Source organism: Schistocerca cancellata, chromosome 2 (genome assembly GCF_023864275.1).
Source record: "Schistocerca cancellata isolate TAMUIC-IGC-003103 chromosome 2, iqSchCanc2.1, whole genome shotgun sequence".
Taxonomy (NCBI): Eukaryota; Metazoa; Arthropoda; class Insecta; order Orthoptera; family Acrididae; genus Schistocerca; species Schistocerca cancellata.
The window spans coordinates 357,206,093-357,227,315 of NC_064627.1; positions in this window are offsets into that span (position 1 = coordinate 357,206,093).

The window sequence follows — 21,223 nt, forward strand, 5'->3', positions numbered from 1 at the left end:
ATAGAAATAAAAATACATTATATAATTGTTAAAATAGAGAAACACAGTGGATGACTATTGTCATCCATGCGGCCTATCGTGTAACTTTTTTAGGCATGACCACTGGAGGGTTGAGAAAAATTTTAAGGCTGTAGTAGAACAACTGAAAGTTTGCAGCATTGATCAAAGGTTAGCTTCATAATGTACCCATGAAGTGAATAAATCTTTTGCCAAGCTTTCTATAAATCATAGAATTGTGGGTACACTTAAGTCTTTTCAACCTAAATTTTCAATGCTTCTGTTGATATTTTAATTCAAGAGTTACACAAACATTTTACTAGCCTACAGAATGTCACAGATTATTTTTCTTTCTTACATCCAGTTCATCTAAAGCTTATGAAATGGAGATATTCTGAAAAGATCAGAAACAATGGTTGGAAAAAAAGCACCAGATTTTGCCATAAATCTTTCGCATGGACTAATCATCATAAAAATACATTTGCTGAAAGAATTTGGAAAGAAAGGACCAGTTTGTCAATTAACAAATTAGCTAATTTTTGTCTGATGAAGATACTGTTCTTGCAAGTAATCCCCCTGGTGAATGCACAGCTTTGCAGCTGTAGTTGGCAACTAGATGGGATAGCAGTTTAATAATATAGATCATTTCTGGAATGTTCTCACAACTTCTTATGTATCAATAAATAGCAGCACATACTGTCCAGTTCAGTTCTCTTCTGGTTGTAATAAATGTGCTTTCAGTGCAACATACTGAACTTCATTGATGATCTTATTTCAGATTTGCACTTGATTGTGGTTACAATGTGACAATTTTTAAGACAGAGTTTATGAGTAATGCTCATGAGACATCTGTAATGTTTTGAAGCTTATTGACAATACCTGTACACAAAGTATGCTTCATTAGCCAACCAGGATTCTGTATCATGTCATGAAAAACATAACTGATTTTGTGAACGAAATCAGCTAACTGGCAACTGAGGTAATGTTCAGCACACTCTTGGAAAGTCACAAAGAGAGAGAGAGAGAGAGAGAGAGAGAGAGAGAGAGAGAGAGAGAGAGATTGTCACTGGGTAAGCGAACATGGTAGCCATGCAGCATCTCTTATCTGCACAGCAAGCGGTACTACATACAGGAATTCTTTCAGTATGTGACTTACCAAATGAAAGTGCTGGCAGGTCGACAGACACACAAACGAACACAAACATACACACAAAATTCAAGCTTTCGCAACAAACTGTTGCCTCATCAGGAAAGAGGGAAGGAGAGGGAAAGACGAAAGGATGTGGGTTTTAAGGGAGAGGGTAAGGAGTCATTCCAGTCCCGGGAGCGGAAAGACTTACCTTAGGAGGTGAGGTATGAGTGGCGGCAACTTGAAATTAGCGGAGATTGAGGCCTGGTGGATAACGGGAAGAGAGGTCTGCTTGTGTCTGTATATGTGTGGATGGAGATGTGTGTGTGTGCGAGTGTATACCCGTCCTTTTTTCCCCCTAAGGTAAGTCTTTCCGCTCCCGGGACTGGAATGACTCCTTACCCTCTCCCTTAAAACCCACATCCTTTCGTCTTTCCCTCTCCTTCCCTCTTTCCTGATGAGGCAACAGTTTGTTGCGAAAGCTTGAATTTTGTGTGTATGTTTGTGTTCGTTTGTGTGTCTGTAGACCTGCCAGCACTTTCATTTGGTAAGTCACATCATCTTTGTTTTTAGGTATATAAATTCTTTCAGTATGTTATTCATAACCTGATTGAAAGCAGCTCCAGCTAAGTTTGTAAGCAGAGATCAGGTCCTGGAAGATGATTACTAGTCATGTGAGTTCATGTATTAACAGAAATCCTTTGAGTTATTTTTGTGGTCTTCAGTCCAAAGGCTGATTTGGTACACTACTCTATCCTGTGCAAACCTCTTCATTTCCAAATAACTACCGGCACCGCAATGTACATTCATTTGAATCTTTTTACTGTATTCATGTCTTGGTCCCCTCTACAATTTTTATCCATCACACAGTCCTCCAATGTTAAATTGTAGTGTCTCCAAATGTGAATGTACACACGAAGCACTCCACCTCCGAGTTAGAAGCGAGGTTTAAAACTCTTGCGACATAAACTGACTACCATTAACACTCACAAGAATCCAATGGAATCCCTCAATGGCAAAAATAACCAACATGTGAAGAGTGTCAGTTTATGACAGCTTGGCTGTGTACGAGAAATTGGTCAACACATTGACAGCCAACAACCACAGGCTGCCCAGAAATAGACCAGCAAAATCTCTATGCATCATGTCCCACGGGTGCTCCAAGACTGGCCAAAGACAGAACAAGTGCTAGTGAAGACTGCTTCTGTGCAAAGGTCCTACAAGCCCCTATCAAATGTTTGATGCCGTGATCGATCACTGGCCAGTAGAAGTGACAATGTGCAAATGTCTTCATACAAGTCATATCAGAGCAATAAATGCAATGCACAGCAACTGGAGTATGAGATGATGCCATGCCTGGAGGATGACCAATTGACAGCGACAGCGTTGCTCCTCCTTGGCAAGAATGAGGACTGTTAGCCAAGCATGAACACTGCATGAGAGACTGGAAAGCTCTTTGACAATCCGCAGACCAGACAAACTTAAGGCCCTTCTGGTGAAGCCAGTTAAGGGGCTGGCAGATGTGTGCAGACCGGGGTACAAACTGACCATAAGAAATTGTACCCAGAAATGACTGGAGCTCTTTCAGATTCTTTTGTGCTGGCAAGTTGACAATGGCTTTGATGTGGTTGTCTGTAGGGATGAGACTATATTTACTAAGCACACAATCCAAATAAAGCACCTTTGGGGAAAAAAACTGTGCTGTGCCATCTTGTTTTGAAGATCATTCTCAAGGAGGCACTGGAAATCTGACTGAAGATTTTGTAAATGTACCTCCTGATTAAGGCCTCAGATGTCACCAAGGTAATTGACAGAATGGGAGATTTTCAGAATGAACTACTCCAAATACCGTTGGTGAATTCCAGGTGCAGAGATTTCAAAAAGCAAGCAATTAAACTGGTGCAGCCCAAAGGGAATGTTGAGGACCAGGACAGTCTGAGAAACTGTATCCAATGAGGACTGCAGGTAAGCATCACACAACTCAATGTGTGAAAAATACGACCATCCAACAACGTCCCCAACAATTCTGCCTGCCACAGAATGGGATACAAATCTGCAACACATTGCGCACTGATTGTCAGTTTAAAATCACTGCAAAGGCGCATGCCACCATGAGGCATCTGAATCACCAGCAAAGGGGTAACAAAATGGCTCTGAGCACTATGGGACTTAACAGCTGAGGTCATCAGTCCCCTAGAACTTAGAATTACTTAAACCTAACTAACCTAAGGACATCACACACATCCATGCCCGAGGCAGGATTCGAACCTGCGACCGTAGTGGTCACGCGGTTCCAGACGGAAGCACCTAGACCTGCTCGGTCACTCAGGCTAGCAAAGGGGTAACCCACTGACTCAAATAAATAGGAGAAATGAAGCTTTGATCCAGCCAATGCTGCAACTCAGTCTTTACCTTGTCATGCATGGCAAAGGGAATGGGGTTGGAGAGGGGTGTGATGAAATTTCGCTGCTGCTAACGGATTAAGAGAAAAATGTACCTCGAAATTTCTAGCCCTTCCTAAGGGCATTGTCAAACAATGGGCTGTATGACCACAGCAGGAAGTCCAAATTGTGAAAAAGGATCGGATTGAGGCACTAAATGCACTTTGTCAATGATCTAGAAGTCAAAAACAGAAAAATCGTCAAGCCAAAAGATATTTTGCACTAATGGTGAATTTACCACTAACAACATAAGTCCACATTCTTGTAACATGTGAAAATCGACAATTGTCCCCACAATGCACTGTTTACTATAAGGAGCAACCTGTCAGAATGGCCGTTGCAGCTCTGGGCACCTCAAGAGTCTGTGTGTATCTAAATTAATAAGGCTGACTTATGCTCCCATGTCTGCTTGAAATTCGACCAGCCGCCCATCCACAACCTGCGTCAGCAAAATATGCCAGGGTAACACATGTGGGGTGGCAGAGACAGCACCAGAGTCCAGGGAAACCAACAACTGACTCACAGCCCACTAGTGGTCACAAACAATTTCCAAATAACCTATCTGATGGCAAACCCTCCCCCCCCCCCCCCCCATATGACCTATATATGCAGCCAGTTGCAGCAAAAATGCAACAAATTACTATCATGGCAGGACCACCTGTTTGTCCAACAAGCGGAAGAAGAACAATACTGAGGATCCGAAAATTACAATGCTGCAAGCAATGCAAAACTGCCAATTTCAGTGCAGATGAAGACTGGTAGCGCTGCAATGCCACTTCACTGGAATCTTCATCTGTGGCAACACATGCTGACTTGGCAAGAGACGAGGAAGCCTGTGGTATCCTATATGGCACCAGTGGCTCTTTACCATGCAGATCTGATTGAGGCAGCAGCCAATTATCTGAAAGGACATCCCCTGTCACGGCATAAGCTCACGCAATTTCACAGTCTGGGTAACGTTGGCTAAAGACAGGACATACAAAGTCAATGAGCCACATATGACTGCTCTGGGAACTTGGGGTGTTGGTTAAACAGCAACCATGCCACCATTCGATGGGTTTGATAACTAAAGTACTGCAGAAGTAACTAAGAGAGCCTGTCAAAGGGGAGTCTCTCGAGCTCAGTGGAGGGCTTCAAATTTTGGACAACTTCATATAAACCTCTGCTGGACAACAACAGGTGGCCCATCAACTGGACTGACAATACACCTTACCTGACAGTGCAGCAAGAACCAGTGCAGGTAGCTACCGTTTAACAATCAGAGCAGAGCAGTGATCTTGTCGAACAAGTTTACCGATTTTTTCAATGTTTGGATCAGTTTTTGCTGACAATGGTCTGCCAGTGCGAGTGTCATCACTGGTGTCTTCGCAGCCATCTTTAAATCGTTTAAACCACTCAAACATTTGTGTTCGCGATAAACAATCATCGCCGTACACTTGTTGTAACATTACAAACGTTTCACTTGCAGATTTTCCTAGTTTGAAGCAAAATTTGATGTTAACACGCTGTTCTTTCCATACACTCAACATTTTCCGACGCTCATACAAAACGTCAACTACTTAAAACAGACGCCACGGGCAGACTGAGTGTAGGAGGCAGATGAAACTCGAGCAGTAGGCGGAGCGAGAGTCACGTGACAGGCCACGCGACTTTCAGCCTTATTGCATTCGTTTTATTGTTTCACCAGTACTAGTCCGGTTTTTTTCTAGCCACACCTCGTACATTCGGCTTGTTAACCACCTGAAAACAAACGACATATTGCTGAAGTCACTGTTCGGATTCATAAAGGGCTCCGGTATTGAGATCATCTACACATACAGCAAGAATGTACTATATTCATTAGACAATAAATTACAAGCTTTTGGTAATTTTGTGATCTGTCAGTTGCATTTAATTGAGTAAATCACAAATCCTTTTAAGTAAATTATAATATTGTAATGCAACAAGCAATGCTACAAAATGCCTCAAATTCTATATCCTTGACAGGAAACAAAGGGTTTCAATAGGAAAGAGACATATATTAAGTTACCAGGCATCATCCAACTGGGAAATAATTACACGTGGTGCCCCACAAGGTTCCATATTAGGATCCTTTACTTTTTCTTGTGTATATCAATGCCCTTTCATCCACAACTTTACCAGATTTCAAATTTGTTTTGTCTGTAGATGATACAAACATTGCAATAAATAGCAGGTTAAGTTCCGTCTTAGAAAGTTTAATTAACGAAATTTCATGGACATTAATAAGTAGTTCTTTGCCAATTGATTGTCATTAAACTTTTTTTTAAAAAATATGTACAGTTTACAATTTGTAAGATGTTTCCCACCAGTATATGCCTAAAATATAACAAGTGTATAGAAAAAGTTGACAATATTATGAGAAGGAAAGTTGCTACCCACCATATAGCGGAGATGCTGAGTCGCAGATAGACACAACAAAAAGATTTTCGCTCTTAAAGCTTTCAGCCAATGGCCTTTGTCAATGACACACACACACACACACACACACACACACACACACACACACACGTAAACGCAACTTATACATACAACTGCAGTCTCAGGCAACTGAAACCACACTGAAAATCAACTGGGAGGAGCATACCACAGTCACTTTCTGTGTAATTAATATTGGTACATAATATATATATATATATATAATGAGATTTTCACTCTGCAGCGGAGTGTGCGCTGATATGAAACTTCCTGGCAGATTAAAACTGTGTGCCCGACCGAGACTCGAACTCGGGACCTTTGCCTTTCGCGGGCAAGTGCTCTACCATCTGAGCTACCGAAGCACGAGTCACGCCCGGTACTCACAGCTTTACTTCTCCCAGTATCTCGTCTCCTACCTTCCAAACTTTACAGAAGCTCTCCTGCGAACCTTGCAGAACTAGCACTCCAGAAAGAAAGGATATTGCGGAGACATGGCTAAGCCACAGCCTGGGGGAGATTTCCAGAATGAGATTTTCACTCTGCAGTGGAGTGTGCACTGATATGAAACTTCCTGGCAGATTAAAACTGTGCGCCCAACCAAGACTCGAACTCGGGACCTTTGCCTTTCGCGGGCAAGTGCTCTACCATCTGAGCTACCGATGGAGCACTTGCCCGCGAAAGGCAAAGGTCCCGAGTTCGAGTCTCGGTCAGGCACACAGTTTTAATCTGCCAGGAAGTTTTATATATATATATATATATATATATATATATATATATATATATATATATATATATATATATATATATATCAGCATGAATTTTTCTTTTGTTACATCATGATTCTTTCTCTCAGGAATATTATCTTTTCTTATCACTTTTACTTACTTATGTGCAAAAGTATTCATGTACCAACTTTAGATTTTCAACGTGGTGACTAAAATATAGTTGCCGTTAACTGAATTGAATGTAATTTTGTTAATTTCTATTTATTGATTGCAAAGAAAGGCTCAAGAGAATTTCGATTGTTGCCGTGGAGTGGCCAAGATTTCTCTTACTGAACTCATGGAATCTGTATAATTTAAAAAATGAACTTTAACGTAAATTAATTATCTGTTACAATTTATAAAGGTTCTTACAACGAAATCTCTCGCATTTACAGTTACTGTCAGCACTGAAAAATAAATTTATAGTTCGGCGCGTAATGGCCGACCAGAGGCTGCATCGGAAGATGAGCTTCCCGCAGCGCAAATCACTGAAAAAATGCTTATTAAAAATAATTAGCCACTGGGAGCATTTGACAGTGACAACTATTACAAAGAAATTCATTTTGTGATAACAATAATTAGTTTATTTTAGTAGAATACCGAATAACTTACACAAAATATGTGTAACCGCTCAATAGCTCTCTTCCGTATCGCGAAATAAAACAGTGTGTGTACTGTAAAGCACGTCCTTCCTCGTCGGCCATACAATCGCATCTATTCGACCCTTTTTTATTTTCATAGAGATGTTTTAAATAAAGATGATATTTTTAAATTATCGCTGCCTATCAGTTGTTTCAAGAACTTTAACTGTATCTTTTATACTAATTATACTCATAAAGTACTTAACTACCGTTTACAACCGATAAAACTGTCAATATTTACGTGACGTACCGTCACACCCACAAGGTTCCATATTAGGATCCTTTACTTTTTCTTGTGTATATCAATGCCCTTTCATCCACAACTTTACCAGATTTCAAATTTGTTTTGTCTGTAGATGATACAAACATTTCAATAAATAGCAGGTTAAGTTCCGTCTTAGAAAGATTAATTAACGAAATTTCATGGACATTAATACGTAGTTCTTTGCCAATTGTTTGTCATTAAACTTTTAAAAAATATATGCAGTTTGCAACTTGTAACATTTTTCCCACCAGTATATACCTACAATATTAAAAGCGTATAGAAAAAGTTAACAACATTATGAGAAGGAAAGTTTCTACCCACGATAGAGCGGAGATGCTGAGTCGCAGATAGACACAACAAAAGGATTTTCGCTCTTAAAGCTTTCGGCCAATGGCCGTTGTCAACAATACACACACACACACACACACACACACACACACACGTAAACGCAACTTACACATACGTCTGTAGTCTCAGGCAACTGAAACCACACTGAAATTCAACTGGGAGGAGCATACCACAGAACCGTTGAGGCTCCTAAACAAATCTTTATTTGCAATCCGAATGCTGTCATACATAGGTGATAGCAAAAACAGAAAGCATCTTTCGCTTATTTTCATTCCATAATGTCATATGGGATTACTTTTTCAGGTAACTCATCAAGCCTAGCTAAAGTTTTCCAATTCCAAGAACATGTAATAACAATTGTTTGTGGTGTGAACTCCAAGGCCTTTCCAATATATTGCTTAATAAATATACCTATCTTTCAAAAAACAACTCAGTTCATGGAATCAATACTAGAAATACGAATAATCTTCACAAAGGTTTAATGTTGCTTACTTCAGTCCATAGAGATCCCCATTATTCTGGTTAAACACCAACGATGGCACCATCACATGGATATGAAGACCGAAGTACTGTGTAAGAAACGGACAGAGCTTGTCAAAGAGGAGTTTCTTGGGTCCAGTGGAGGGCTTCAAATTTTGGACAACTTTGCATAAATCCACTCTGCTGGACAACAAGGTGGCTAATCAACTGGATCAACATAACACCTTACCTAACAGAGCAGCAAGAACAGGTCCAGGTAACTCTGTCATCTTTGTCTTTTGTTTTAATATGTTTTTTTTTTTAACTTGTACCTCATCCATGAGGACTATTTCACTCGGGATCTGTAGCAGGAACATTTGTTTTCTTTGTAAATATTTATTGTGTATTCTGGTTTTCTGACATGTTCTACATCCTGGTGAATCTCCTCCAGTGTTGCCATAATTTTGTCAAAATTAAGGTCTGTGATTTACAGAAATAGTTTTAGCAGTTTTTTGCTGACAAAATTCAGATCTGAATGGTAAGTAAAAAAATAAGTTGACCCACCAAAAAAAAAGTGTTCTGTATAACAAAATACACTCCTGGAAATTGAAATAAGAACACCGTGAATTCATTGTCCCAGGAAGGGGAAACTTTATTGACACATTCCTGAGGTCAGATACATCACATGATCACACTGACAGAACCACAGGCACATAGACACAGGCAACAGAGCATGCACAATGTCGGCACTAGTACAGTATATATCCACCTTTCGCAGCAATGCAGGCTGCTATTCTCCCATGGAGACGATCATAGAGATGCTGGATGTAGTCCTGTGGAACGGCTTGCCATGCCATTTCCACCTGGCGCCTCAGTTGGACCAGCGTTCGTGCTGGACGTGCAGACCGCGTGAGACGACACTTCATCCAGTCCCAAACATGCTCAATGGGGGACAGATCCGGAGATCTTGCTGGCCAGGGTAGTTGACTTACACCTTCTAGAGCACGTTGGGTGGCACGGGATACATGCGGACGTGCATTGTCCTGTTGGAACAGCAAGTTCCCTTGCTGGTCTAGGAATGGTAGAACGATGGGTTCGATGACGGTTTGGATGTACCGTGCACTATTCAGTGTCCCCTCGACGATCACCAGTGGTGTACGGCCAGTGTTGGAGATCGCTCCCCACACCATGATGCCGGGTGTTGGCCCTGTGTGCCTCGGTCGTATGCAGTCCTGATTGTGGCGCTCACCTGCACGGCGCCAAACACGCATACGACCATCATTGGCACCAAGGCAGAAGCGACTCTCATCGCTGAAGACGACACGTCTCCATTCACGCCTGTCGCAACACCACTGGAGGCGGGCTGCACGATGTTGGGGCGTGAGCGGAAGACGGCCTAACGGTGTGCGGGACCGTAGCCCAGCTTCATGGAGACGGTTGCGAATGGTCCTCGCCGATACCCCAGGAGCAACAGTGTCCCTAATTTGCTGGGAAGTGGCGGTGCGGTCCCCTACGGCACTGCGTAGGATCCTACGGTCTTGGCGTGCATCCGTGCGTCGCTGCGGTCCGGTCCCAGGTCGACAGGCACGTGCACCTTCCGCCGACCACTGGCGACAACATCGATGTACTGTGGAGACCTCACGCCCCACGTGTTGAGCAATTTGGCGGTACGTCCACCCGGCCTCCCGCATGCCCACTATACGCCCTCGCTCAAAGTCCGTCAACTGCACATACGGTTCACGTCCACGCTGTCGCGGCATGCTACCAGTGTTAAAGACTGCGGTGGAGCTCCGTATGCCACGGCAAACTGGCTGACACTGACGGCGGCGGTGCACAAATGCTGCGCAGCTAGCGCCATTCGACGGCCAACACCGCGGTTCTTGGTGTGTCCGCTGTGCCGTGCGTGTGATCATTGCTTGTACAGCCCTCTCGCAGTGTCCGGAGCAAGTATGGTGGGTCTGACACACCGGTGTCAATGTGTTCTTTTTTCCATTTCCAGGAGTGTATATCAGGGCTTCTGTATTTCTGAATGTTTTTATCTCTAATTCTGAATGAACAGCAAGTTATTGCCACCTTCAAAGATTTATGACCTGAAATGTAAGTAAACAGGTCAGTTGTGCAAATAAAAGCCATTTTTGGTTAAAGAATTTCTGTATTTATTGAGTTACCTCGAAACTTGAATTAACAGTAAGGTTTTGCTCCTTCTCCCATACAGGATTTATGAACTTTCCAGGGGAGAATAGTTGTGAGATTGGACAAGAAACATTAACTGAATATGTAGTATAAAATAATATCAAAGTTTCAAAAATAAGAAACACACTCAGTGTTTTGTCAAACAAACAATTTAAGTCACTCAATGCAAACCAGTCAAAACTACTTTGTGAGAGAAGCAATTCGTCAATTCAATTCAGTTCAGTGGCATTCTCAGCCAGTATCTGTGACTTTTTGGCTTTCAGTTCATTAACTTGTTGGACGATGCTAGCTTTTTTGGCCTCTCCACCTTCTTCACACTGCTTCTGCTTTAAGCCTCACCATTCTGATCTCGAGCACTGTTATAGTCCAGAATCGTTCTCTCGTGAACATCAGTCTTGAATACACCACCAGCTGACTTCTGGCTGACATATACTTTATGTCTGTCTACCAGTCACTTGATTGATTATCATACACTCCCTATTAATGGAAAAACCTTGTGCTATGAAGGCTTGACCATGCCCCAAAATGAGAACCTTTTGAAAAAATCTATATAAATGCTAACAGGTGGTATCATCATCCAATTAATCTCTCCAAAATTGATCAATTTTCATCTCACTTCTCTTGTAACTTGCACAGAGATTTAAAAATTCTTGCTTACCAAGAAGTTTGGAGAATTCTTTTTCAACTTTATCACAGTTCTTAGCACTAATCCAACTCCGGAAAGAGAATTTTTGCAAGGCATTTGAGATTCTACTCTTGAGCTTGAGCTGCAATTTCTCACAAATGAATTACAAAAGCTTATGTACCTACAAACCCTGTAATTCAAAGGTTACTTTAGAAGGTGTTTTGAGCATGGTTACAAAGCCCCTGTACTCATATCTTTCACAGGCACTTCTACCTTTCTCAGCTCAGACTGTACAGCATGACCCATCTTCGGCAGGTTTAAGACTAGCTTCAGCACAAAGTTTTATCACATATAATGACTTTGCAGAAGATAGTACTTCAGGCTTAACTACTATGGACATTACGTCAGCAAGACTGGAAGACAGAACATTGTACAGGAACCCACCATACATTGGAATTCCCTAAAAAGGAGGGTGAATTGCCTAAAAACAAAAACAAAAAATGATATTTTAGCAGGCAGCAGGTAATCTTCCAGGTACTTAAATGTCACTTGTCAGCTATAAGTATCTTTTTTTTCTTGTTCTCCTTTATTTTGTGTGCACAAGCCTTTGTCAAGGGGTAGTTTTTTACATACCAAGCAGCCACATCTTCCATGTCCAGTCAGCGCACAGAGCAAAACTTTTTAGGGAAGGGCAGATTTTAGGGCTTATTAAATCTTTTATAGAAAGCTCCTCTCGCAGGTACATTCTTCAACACATTATAAACCAATCTCAGAAAAGGTACAAACCCTATTAATCTGTAAGGCTGTATTCTTGAAACTCTGGTGGTCTGTATGAAGACCACAAGATCCCTTATTAATAAAGGTTGACACACTGTCCCCATGAATACTCTTCAGATCAAGATGCAAGTCCTTCACGAATTCCCTCTTGACATCTGGGCCATCCATTGATACCTGAAGCATGTTGGTAAGATCCAGGTCAGAAGTTTCTTTCTTAAAACTGTCTAATATATCGGCAGCAGTTGTATGGCCTAAAAAAAGTGCGGAGCTAATCCATAAATGATACCACTGCCACTCTTATTGGTAGCTGCTTGGCTAGTGGTCATTGGCACTCAGCAGTGGTGATGCTGACTACAAGCTGAGGGGAGTGGTTGGGGGGAGATAAGTGATAGGAAGGATGGAGTGCACAACACACAGCAGATACTTGGCTGCACCCAGCTAGTGATGATGCGTGGTGTCTGTGAACAAACCATTTCATCCATTCAGCCAAAAACGTGATTTTCAGCTTTTTTCCCTAATTTGCCAGGCACATTTTAAATTCCCTGATTTTCAGAACTTGTAGCAACCCTGTCTTTACTACGGATCTATAGGAATAAAAAGTACATCCAATTCTATCAGAACCTGCTTTCTTTGGAATTATTATTAGCTACATTCTACATGAAGTCTGAGGATATTTCGCATGTCTCATACATTTTGCACACCAGGTGGAGTAGTTTTGTCACGGCTGGCTATTCCGAAAATATCATTAGTCCTTCAGGAATGTCAGCTCATCTACTCCAGGAGCCTGGTTTTAGCTAAGGTCTTTCGTTGCTCTGTCAAATTCTTCTTGCAGTATCTTGTCTTCATCTGATTCCATTCCACTTTCTGTAATACTGTCTTCAATTTCATTTCCCTTGTATATCCACTCAATATATTCTTTCCACCTTTCCCTTCTTTGCTTCATACTGGTTTTCTTAGAGTTCTTGATATTCATACAGCTGCTGTTCTTTTCTCCAAAGGTCTTTTACTTTCTTTATGGCAATGTAGTAGTCCCCTAGTTACATGTGCTTCTACAGACTTGCATTTGTCCTCTAGCCATTTCTGCTTAGCCTTTGTATACATTTGTATTCTCTTTTGCCTGCTTGATCATATTTTCCTCTTTCATCCATTAAAATCAATATCTCCTGTGTGACTTGGGATTTCTATTAGGCTTTGCCTTTTCACCTATTTGATTTTCAGCTGCCTTCACTGTTTCATCTCTGAAAGCTACTTGTTTTTCTTCTACTGTATTTATTTCCCCCATTGCAGTCAATCTTGCTTAATGCTCCCTCTAAAACTCTCAACAACCTCTGGTTCGTTCAACTTACTCAAGCCTTATCTCCTTAATTTCCAACCATTTTGCAACTTCTTCAGTTTTGATCTACACTTCACAACCAACAAATTATGCTTCAAGTCCATATCTGCCTCAAAAAGGTGTTACATTATAAAATCTGGTTCCAAAATCTCTGTTTTCCCATTACATAATCTATCTCAAACCTCCCAATGTCTCCTGTGTTTTCCACATATACAATCTTCTTTCATGATTCTTCAACTGAGTGTTAGCAATGATTAAATTATGCTCTGTACAAAAATTCTACCACATGGATTCCTCTTCCATTTCTTTCTGCCCAGTCCATATTCTCCCACTATTTTTCCTTCTCGTCCTTTTCCTCCTATCAAATTCCAGGCTCTCAACCCCCCCCCCAAAAAAAAAACAATCAAAATTAAATTTTCAATTTCCTTCCTGCTACCTTAACTACTCTTTCAATCTCTTTGTCATCTGTGGAGAAAGTTGGCAAATAAACTTGTGCTATTGTAGTGGGTCTTGGCTTTGTGTCTATCTTGGTTACGATAACGAGTTGACTACGCAGTTGATAGCAGCTTACCCACAATCTTATTCTCTTACTTATTAGACCTACTCCTGCATTATCCCTATTTGATTCTGCATTTATAACCCTGTACTCACATGACCAGAAGTCATGTTCATCCTTCCAAAGAACTTCACTAATTTCCACTATATCTGACTTCAATCTATCCATTTCTCTTTTTAAATTCTCTAAACTACCCACACAAATAAAAGATTTAACATTGCACACTCTGACCACTAGAACTGCATTTTGTTTTTCTGATGACATCCTCAAGATTTGTCCTTGCCCAGATATCCCAAGGGGAGCTATTTTGCCTCTGAATATTTTACCCAGGAGTATGCTATCATCATTAAGCCTTATAGCAGAACTGCATAGCATTGGAAAAAGAATGACAGATGTCATTTCCCCTTGATTTCTGGTCCTCACCATGGCTAGGTTTAGCCTCTCCACAGATAACCTGCTTTTGTGTCTGCAGGTAAGGCATGGCTACCTGTATCACAGAGGGCACACAAGCTTCCCCACCTAAAAACCATATGTGGTTTCACAAAGTTGTCAGACATTAAGTGGAAGACAGCCTTGGATAATATGTACACACGGAAAAAAGTATCATTTACATTACACGAAGAAACAGCTGCATGAAGTCTATAAAAGGTGCAAAATTAGGTGGTCTTAGCGTTCTGGTAAAATATATATATTAAATCTAGTGTTCTCACTTCCTAACTTTCACCATCAACTTTGCTTTGAATCAAGTCTCTCTGTTTCTTAAAGGTGTTCATAAAAGTGCATTAAAAGTAGTGAGATAAGGTTGTCTCTTATTAGGAATCTTGCACTTGCAGGTACACCAAATGTTCTTCCATTACCCCCATATCACCGTAACATGTAATCATATCAATGAGTTCAAACAATTTGTATTCCACACTAGGATGCAATACCTCATACACAAACAAAAACTGATGACACTCTCTGAATGCTTGGAAGCAGAGCAATAACTAATTATAAGATAGCTATGATATATTGCATACAGTCACATAATCAGTACATTTGTATATTTGTCAATGTAAGAACTAAATATATGAATCAGTCTTTTGTACAATGTAGCTACGTCATTTAAAACCACAAGCTTAAGATCAGAGGTTTTTGTTTTTATATATCTTTATTAATTAAGCAAGTTGGAAACAGTTCAGAGTGAATACAGAATAATGTCTGCAGGTGTATCACAGTCTGGAAGTGTTGCATTAGTGCATGTTCTACACAGCAGTTACTCCTACTTATCGTTGTATCTGCATGCAATGAGTATCTGTTAGGAAACAAACTTGTCCCATCCACTCACAGCAAATGGAGTTGACAAAAGCAATGCCCACTTTACTCTTTTCCCTCAAGTTAGCATTCAGTACAGTTCTGTCTTGGGGTTGGTGGGGCCCGTGAAGGATCACTTGGGAGTCTGACTATCTGAAGATCCTTTCAAGACATGTCAATTTAAGAACTGTATACAAACACACACATCCCCAGCTGTGTTCCAAATGGGGAGAGGTTTGTAAGGGGGGGGGGGGGGAGGGGGGCTGAGGACTGTAGCAGGGTACCCCAACAATGCACTCTCCCTCCCCACCTCACTATCTGTGCCATGCTTTTATAATCACAGGGACCTGGAAGGCACAAATATATAAGACATCTACCAAAGGATAACGTCAGTCATTTGAACTGTCCACTGAAGGTAACAAATTAGCTTAAATAAAAATATTGATACTGTTGTTCCAATCTGACCGGTTTATCATAATGTGGTACGCCCACGTTCTACCACCAACCTCTTTTAAAACTGTGCACTTGAACAGCTGTAATACATTTTGCAAAATTTGCAGTTTTCGACTTTGCTCTCATGGGGTCATTCAATTGTGTGTCATCACTCTATACTGCCCACAATAAACCGACTGTAACAATTTTACTTTTGTGTGGAGCCACAGTCATATAACTTATGTGTATGTAATGGCTGCTTAGGCACAGCATAGCGAAGTTTCAAACCTGTGATTCGGTTATCTATTTTATTCCACAACTATATCAAGTGTCTTGATAATTGCCAGTAAAATTGGATTGTGTGACCGAAGCTACATGTTTTGATGATGACTTGGGTTCTACTCAAGTCTAATGATTTATAATACTTGTAAAACTTGATAAGGGCCTAAGGCCAAAATCTAGATTGTGAAATAAAACCTGTTGTACAGTCAAATGGCTATTATATCTTTCAGAAAACTGGCTGTAGCTGCTTCTGATAAAAATATATTTTCACTTCAGCTGGACTTGTAGATCACATTTTCATTCAATCAATAAAGTATCCAGAGAAAGCTTTCATCGTCGCAAAATAGAAATTATTGGTAAACCTCTTGTTGATGACACTTTTTTAATTAAAAACTACTAGCTTACATTTCTTATCCTTTTTCGCATTGGTTAGATATAAATTGTTGCCACGAAGACAACGAATCAAGTTGGGGTATTCCACAACTTTCTAAATGCAATTAAATCCAACAGTGCTCAGTAGAAACACTTGACAACATGTGTTCTTAACAACTGATTTGCTGTTTGTAAGTCCTTTACACATAAGCCACAAATGATACAGATGTGCAACTCGAGAAGTCAATGGATTTCACACAGCATCACTATATTTACGTACAACACATTCTACTATGCCAACAGTGCCATTTGTTATTAGGTACTTCCGTGAGGCTCTCATAGCTGTCTCTCATAACTCTGCTGCCAATATTTCGAGTAGAGTGGTTGGTACAGCTACTTTCTTCTGTTTATGCTGTTGAGGTTAACGTCTCCTCTGGCCAAAGTTGATCATTTATTGATCCTGAGGATAAGTAAGATTTTATTTCTTAATTAAAACAGTTATTTTCTAGTTGTTAAAGCCTTAATTTATATATCTTATTATTAGTTTAAACCCAGGATGAGCCTTCTGTGCCGTTGAAATTGTGTCATCATTATATGTAATGACCACCAGACTAGACCAAACCACTCTGGGGGACACCACCAATTTAGAGGAGAGCTCTCTGAGTGTTTCACCACTCAAAAAAAAGTTAGACATGGTGATGGCCTCTCATGGACGCTCTTCATTGCAAGATCATCAGGGAATCGACACACTACCATTAGGAACTCTTATGAAGATTGGATACAAGAAAAATAACCTCAATGTAGCCTGCCTAGCCTCTGCAAATGACCTTGCTTGTCAGCCAACAACAAACAGGAGGCTACTCACCAACTATAGAGTCTCTACAGCATAGCAGCTACGACCAATTTGAGGTGTGTGCGTGTGCGTGTGTGTAATAAAAACTGGGTTAATGACCAACATAAAGGAAGCCCCATCTAAAATTCCACTAGAAGGCACCACCACTTGCAATGTTCCAAGTGGATTTCAGCAAATGAGAGTGTGAATTTGGAATAAATATCAGAAGTATGAAGATGGAGATGATCTACCACTCTCTCAAGAGTGTTTGCATCTCCAAGTACCTTAAACTCAAACATCACCACTCAGTAGGTAGGTCCTCCATAATATATTTGCCTGTGAATGTCTCTTAATGAACAGGAAACTCGAGCTTGAGGAATGGTAAATCCTAAGGGGTATACTAAGGCCAATAAGAGAAGAGGATTGCACCTAAGACACAACAGTGCTTTACCATCCCCAAGAAGATATGATGACGTCTATGAGGAAAAGGCAACTGGCCTTCTATGGACTTTTAACCAACATGAACATTTGCAGACTCACAAACAGGATCTTCAGCATGACAGGGAGACGGAAAGCCTCCAAAAACAAATAAATGACAACACTGAAATCAGAGCTGGAGCAACTTGAAATTCCACTACCAACCCTACAAGACCAGTCCAAATTCTGGGATATCATTCTATAAGGGGTATACCCAGTGTGTCGTACCAAAAGAGAGAGAGAGAGAGAGAGAGAGAGAGAGAGAAAGCACGTGAAGCAGCAGACTGAAGTGGACAGAGGAGAGGAAGTTTGCTCACAGCAAGAAAATGGAAAGCTTTCTGGGTAAGAGGAAACAGAAGACCCCGTACCCCCTAGTCCTAAGTGGGCACAAACAAAAAAGGAGTAGGAGGATCGAGTATGTACAGTGTAGTTTCATTAAAAAAAAAATCTGATTTGTGTTACAAATTTCAGATAAACAAAGGGCTAACGGATGCTGGAACTCTTCAGGAATTCGGCTCACTTCTTGAAGGAGATGTTTCTAATAGGATATTTTTTTCAGATGCAGATGAAGGAGAGGCAGTAGTAACTGAGTTAGATGTTAGTTCCAGACAACTGACATTCCTCAAAGCCTGACTGTTGAGATTAAAAGCCAGACGAAGTTGATGTAGATGATGTTCCTCTTGGTGATCAGATACAGAACACCATTACAGATACCAGTTAGGAGTGGTGGTGATGGGAACCAGTGGGCTCAGTTTTGTCATATGCAACAGTTTTCTCCTCCGCCACGTTTCAATCAGTTTTGTGATGATGCAATGACAAGAAATTTTTACGAACAAACAAATCTGTAATCAGAAAAATAACCTGTGCTAGTATTAATACTAACCAAAATGAAACTGAGCACTTAATACACTTTTACACTGGCACAGTAAAGATGCCAAGTTACAGAATGTTTCGGGCAATGGGTGCTCGTTTTCCTATTGTAGCTGATAATAATGAGCTCAGAACATATGAGGTTCATTCAAATGAAACCTGGTAAGTGCTTCTACCATTGCCTTACACGTAAAGTGGCACCACTTAACTGTGGGTATGGTGGTGCCATCTATTGATAGAGAGACTGACGCGCGCGCACTGTTTGATGTTGCACAGCACCAGTGTCTTGTCATGCTGAAGAGAAGGTGGTCACACAAGTTATCGTTCACTACCGATGCAGGCGAGTAAGCAGGAACAACACGTGATTCGATTTTTGGTTGCGGAGGGAGTTGGAGGCCGTGAAATTTATCAACAGATGAAAGGCTGTGTATGGTGAGTACAGTCTGAGTTGTTCAAGTGTTGTGGAATGATGCAAACGATTCCTTGAGGAGCGTGAGTAACTGGAAGATGATGCTCATCCTGGACAGGCTCATCGTATCATCAAACCGGAAATGGTTGCGGAAGTTAATGCTTTAGTCTTGGACAACCACAGAATCACCGTGGACCACATCCATCAGCTACTGGGTATTAGTGTGGGCACTACCCACACCATAATGCATCAACACTTGAACGTTTGAAAAATCTGTGTGCAGTGGGTTCCACACTGACTGCCGAACAGCACAATACTCAAATGGCGGTCTTTGAGTCATCTGCAACGTTATCATGAGGAGGAATATGGCTTTCTGTCGCTTATTGTCACAGGTGACAAAACATGGTGTCACCATTATGAACTGGAGAGCAAGCGGTGGAAACATGTAATTTCACCATCTCCAAAGAAATCAAAGGCTGTGCACACCAGTTCTGGTAGGTCATGATGTCCTTTTTTTTTACCACAAGGGCCCAGTGCTTGCCGAGTTCCTGGAAGAAGGTACCACCATCAATGCCCAGCATTATCAAGCCACTTTACAGAGCCTTAAATGAGCTATCAAGACGAAACACCAAGGCATGTTGTCCAATGGCCAACGGCCAACGTGTTGAAGACGACACTGCTGAGGATTTGGTGGGAAATGCTGGAACATCCGCCATACACTCCCGACCTTTCACCATGTAACTTTCATGGGTTTGCACTTCTAAAACAAGCTATTCGTAGACACTGATTCGCAACAGACAACAAAGTGTATGATTGGGTCCAGGCCTGGATCCGACCTACTAGCTTCTTCAAGGATGAAATTGATCAGCTAGTGTCGCAATGGGATAAATGTGCCAACAGTTTTGGCGACTATTTTTGAGTATGTATACTGTGTATAACTACATTTTTGAGTAAATAAAACCGTTACTGTTACTTTACACAAGTGACCGGGTTTCATTTTAATCCCTGTTATATTTTCCTGTCAAAATAATTCAATACATACTCAAATACATACACAACACATAAGAAATAAACCTCACAAATGGGGCATAAAAATGTTTGGTGCACCTAGATATTCTAGAGTATTGTACAATTTTATAATTTATGTTGGTAAAGAAATCAGATTCCAATTATGGTTTAGGGGACAAGTGATAATTAGGTTATGAAACTACCAGAACATTTGTCAAAGAATCAGAAGTTCAAAGTATTTTGTTAACTTGCTTTCATCTTATAGATTACTAGGATGCCTACAGCAAATAGATACATTTGCTACAGGGACTACAATCCCTAACAGGCGAGGAAATTACGGTATAGAACAGATACAAATCAAAACATTGCAGCAATAAAATGATTTCATATAGAATCAGTTCATTAGATTTTTTCATACAGGTGAGTTTAGCCAGTTCATCAATTACGATGGTTTGTGGTATAGAAAAAGCATTTACAAGTTCCTTGCCCTGCTCTTGTAAAGGAGTGCGATGAATTAGTGGAAGCGGTAAATTTGCACAATATGCTGGTTGAGTTGTATAGCACGCATATAAGGGCAGAAAGATATGCCCTAAGAACTGTGTTTCACTTTCTTGATTCATGTAATGTAAATGCTTGGCTGCTGCAGAGGCATCACTGTACACAAGGGGTGAAAAAAGCAATTGCTTGAATTCAAGAGTGGCAGTGTTGTGTGTGTGTGTGTGTGTGTGTGAGAGAGAGAGAGAGAGAGAGAGAGAGAGAGAGAGAGAGAGAGAGAGAGAGAGAGGGGGGGGGGGGGGCTAACATCTGGAGAACAGGAGGTAGTCAAAAAATTTACTCATAACACTCCAAGATTGTAGGCACCTGGGAGATAAGATGGAATAGATCAATATGAAGGCCAAAAATAGATTTGTTGTTGATGGGAGAAAGGAACTGAAAGTGGATGTCAGTATGCAAGGGAAATAGCACGATTTGAGGAAAAGATTTTTTCAATAAAAAGAGGAGAAAACAAACAGCAAGAGAGGAGCACGTTAAAGAATTCAATGGAGCATTATAGCAAGCACAGCATATCTGAGAGGGCCAAAGGGGAAGGGGGAAGCAAAAGGGGAGAGGGTGAGGGCAGCAGCAGGGGTGGTGGCAGGGAAAGGGGCAGTGAGGAACATGTGAGGGGAGGAGTTTCGGGGAGAGGTGTGGGGAGGAGCACCGAGGTGCCAGTAAGGGGAGGTGTGCCGAGGTGCCGCTGCGAGGGGAGGGATGCCGAACTGCCGCAGCGAGGAGAGGAGCAAC